Below are 4,071 nucleotides of genomic sequence, written 5' to 3' on the forward strand. Positions count from 1 at the left end.
ATGTATATGGGCTGGATTCACATGTCAGGCAGGCTCTGAATGGTCATTCCTTCAGGCTCTGCTCCAAACTTTTTCTCTATATTTTGTCCTATTAACATTTTTGTTTCCCATTTTAAAAAGGACTGAAACATCACACTCTAGTTATTCTTCCTGAGCTCCGTGTGGTCTGTGGATTTTATCTTGGGTAACTGAGATTTTGGGATAATATTTACTTATCAGTGAGCACATTCACTTTTCATATCCTACATTGTCCTCATTTCCTTCAGGCACTGCTAATGTTCTCATGTCCACTTTGTATTTTGCTCCTATGTACTCTGAGTTCATTCACATGTTTTACGTGCTTTGACCTCCTTGAACACAACTCTGGTTCTTGAGCTCTGTATCATGGACAGCATTTCAATTATTTATATTAAAAGAACAGCTACAGTTTTTGATTTGAGCAAACAGAATTTTGTATTAGGTTTTGAAAAGGCTCTATCAGACCCCAACATGTCAAACATGTCTCTGGCAGGCCTTTCTCTTCCCCATTTCCTCTGTATGGTTAAAAACCATCAAATTACATTCTTAAAGTTAGCCATTGAAGCCCATTCCCTTATTGGCTCACTACCTCCTCCTGAGGATTGCTACAATGTCTAGCTATCAAAATGTTAAAGTCCAGCAATAGAAAACTTGGATTCCCCTAATTGACATGTCAGTCACAACAACCAGAATATCCTTGCCCATTCTAACAGACTTCCCCCTGTTTTTACCTTTTGAACAATCACCACTGTAAGGTCCTTTGCTGCTGTTTTTGGCCTGAGTTAGAAATCAATCACTTTAATTTTCTGCCCAGTTTAATAAAGAATCTCTCTGTGAAATTTGGTGTTTTTTTGTGGATCCCAGGATCACCTACTGTGTGAAGGTCTCTTCAAAGTTAATACTGGGTTTTGGGAATGGGACAAAAACAAGTCTGAATTTATAGAATTTGTTTTCTTTCCATGTATTTTTTTTAGTCCCGAAGACTGGTATTCCAAGATTCAAAGTTAGGTGAGGTAACATTTATCTGAAAAGTTTAGTCCCCTGTGTAGTGGGCAGATACCAGGATACAACATCTGACAAAATCCAGTTTTGGTCCAGGCTGGTACAAAGCACATGGGGTTTCTGTGCAGAGGAGGTCCAGGGAAGCCTGAAAGGTGGAGCAGTTTGGAAGACAGAGTAAAATAGAGAACAGGCGACTGGTCTCCAGGGTGCAGGGAATTTGCCATATAAGAAGAGTAAATAAGAAAAGGATGGCCCGCCCGACTTCCCAGCTGCCCCGTGTGGCCCGGGCAAGCCCAGTGTGGGCGCAGCCCAGGCTCTCCGAGCGCCTAGCGCCGGGGCACAGCGGGCAGCCGGGCAGAGCAGGCCAACAGAGACTCAGTGGGCATGTGCCCGGGCTGGAGCCTCTGCGGTCTGTGGCGGGGCCGTCCCGTGATGAGTGATTTGGAGGCACTTCCCTCTCTCTGTAATTGTTAGTCTGAGCAGTGAAGAGATGACTGACAGTGTCAAAACCTTTCTGCAGGACCTTGGCAGGGGAATCAAAGACTCCATCTGGGGCATCTGTACCATCTCAAAGCTAGATGCTTGGATCCAGCAGAAGAGAGAAGAGCAGCGTCGAAGGAGGGTAAGTAGCCTCTTGCCCCAGAGGAGAGCCCAGAGTGTAGAGCGGAAGCGAGAGAGTGAGCCACATATTGTTAGTAGAATTTTTCAGTGCTGTGCTTGGAACGGTGGAGCATTCTGGTTCAGTCTCCTCTTGTTTTGTCGTGTGTTTATTCCTGTTCTTCAATCAGTAACAGCCCGGATTATTGGTGATCCGTCACTACATGGAGATGTTTGGACATGGCTGGAATTCTTCCTCACATCAATTTGCAGTGCTCTTTGGGTGCTCCCCCTGTTTGTGCTTAGCAAAGTTGTGAATGCCATTTGGTTCCAAGATACAGCTGACTTGGCTTTTGATGTATCAGGGAGGAAACCTCATCCATCCCCCAGTATCAGCAAAATAATTGCTGACATGCTCTTCAACCTTTTGCTACAGGCACTATTCCTTATTCAGAGGAAGTTGTGAGTCTCTTCCCCATCCATCTTGTGGGCCAGCTGGTTAGTTTGCTGCATATGTCTCTTCTCCACTCACTCTACTGCTTTGAGTACCTTTGGTTCAGCAAAGGAATTGAAATGCACCAGCGATTGTCAAACATAGAAAGGAACTGGCCTTACTACTTTGGGTTTGGCTTGCCCTTGGCTTTCCTCACAGCAATGCAATCCTCCTACATTATCAGTGGCTGCCTCTTTTCTATCCTGTTTCCTTTATTCATCATCAGCGTCAATGAAGCAAAGACTCCTGGAAAAGCATATCTTTTCCAGTTGCTCCTCTTATCCTTGGTGTTTTTTTTTCTTCTTCTTCTTCTTTTTTTTTTTTCGGAGCTGGGGACCGAACCCAGGGCCTTGCGCTTCCTAGGTAAGCGCTCTACCAGTGAGCTAATCCCCAGCCCCACCTTGGTGGTCTTTTAAAGCAACAGACTGTTCCACAAGTCGGTCTACCTACACTCGGCCCTGAGCAGCTCATCCTCCGCAGAGCAGTTCCCTTCGCCACATCCTTCTCCTGCCAAACTGAAAGCTGCTGCAGGCCACTGAGTCCTGCTGTCAAAGGGGACGGGTGGGACTGGGTGGAGGATGTGGCAGCTCTTTTCTTGGTTTTCCTCCCCCTGCTGTGGAAGGCAGGACCAACTGCCAAGGGCCCTCTGCATATTCCTTTGTCTTTGAATTGGAATCTTCCTGACTCCAGTATGTGGATTTTTACCACCATCCTAGGTCTGGAAGGAACAGTTTTCCAGCTGTTTTTTTAGCTTTTGCCAGCTCCTGTGCCTGGACTGATTTGCGTACTTCCCCCCCCCCCACTTCCTTGTGTCATTTACCTTCCCACTTCCTCCTGCCTCCCAGCACCCCTGGATGAATGGGCTTTGTAATTTTAACTGTTGTATTTTGTGAATTTGTTGTTACTGTTTTTCTGTGAAGCACATACCTTGTATGTGGGAGGTAAAGGTGCACTCCAGCTGCTCCAAGTCACTCCCTCTATAGCCATCACTGTCTTGTTTTTTTGTAACTCAGGTTAGGTTTTGGTCTTTATTGCTCTGCTGCAGAACAGGAAAGGAATGGGGGAAACAAGCCTAAGAGATTGGACAGATAGACCTAGGCCAAACTAGTTGGGTTTTGAGGAGTCATGCTCTTTGTTCCCCTTGAAGGGAAAACAGGTGTTTTCACTGGTACATTTAAAGTTCCCCAGCTATGGGGAGGTACTAGTTCTGGACAATGCCACTGCATCATAGCAATTCTGAAGATAAAATTCACTGTTGTCCAACTGCCAGGTCAGACTGGTGTTTTAAGAAATACTGGGTGCTTCATATAGGAACTGAACGGGTAAACTTACTAAACCATTCAACCTGTGATTGGTGATGTTTTTCTGTCATTTTAAAAGTCGACACATGGGGTGGGAGGGTAGATGTAAAAAAAACTTGTACAATTTTAGGATATCACAAATGTGAGCTGGTTTCCCATTAAAAAAAAAAGAAAGAAAGAAAAGGATGTACTTGGACAATGAATTAAGAAAAGGAAAGCACCTAGCATGGATTGGTTTACAGGAGTTAAATGAGTGGAACCTGGTTGTAGTGGGCAGGGCCAGAAATTAACTCTAAGGAGTCCAATCAAAGTGATAAAAAATCCACTGTTCATTGTGGAACCAGGGGAAGGAAGCAACATGCTTCAGATTTCAGGGACGATAAAGAGGCATTCTTTAGGACTTTAAAATTCCCGGTGACATAGGTGCCATGCCATGTGTCCTTGCAGGGTCTTCAATTAGGAGATATAATCAGGAGCTACAAGCTCAGGAACCCTCAACTCAGTGGCCCTGGAATCTCCCATGTCAGAAGAGCTGCAGTCTTGGGAAACATGCTGAAAAGGAGAAGATGTGTGCTCTGCAGCTGCTCATAAGTATAAGAGTCTCATAATTTGGTCATGGATATCTTAGCACTGTCAGCAAGTTTGATACCTATGAACTTA

General features: G+C 45.0%; 1 pseudogene; it reads left to right on the forward strand.

Moving 5' to 3' along the window:
- Positions 1 to 1,462: 1,462 nt before the first annotated feature.
- Positions 1,463 to 3,521, forward strand: EI24-ps1 (EI24, autophagy associated transmembrane protein, pseudogene 1; annotated as a pseudogene).
- Positions 3,522 to 4,071: the final 550 nt, after the last annotated feature.

Source organism: Rattus norvegicus, chromosome 1 (genome assembly GCF_036323735.1).
Source record: "Rattus norvegicus strain BN/NHsdMcwi chromosome 1, GRCr8, whole genome shotgun sequence".
Lineage (NCBI taxonomy): Eukaryota > Metazoa > Chordata > Mammalia > Rodentia > Muridae > Rattus > Rattus norvegicus.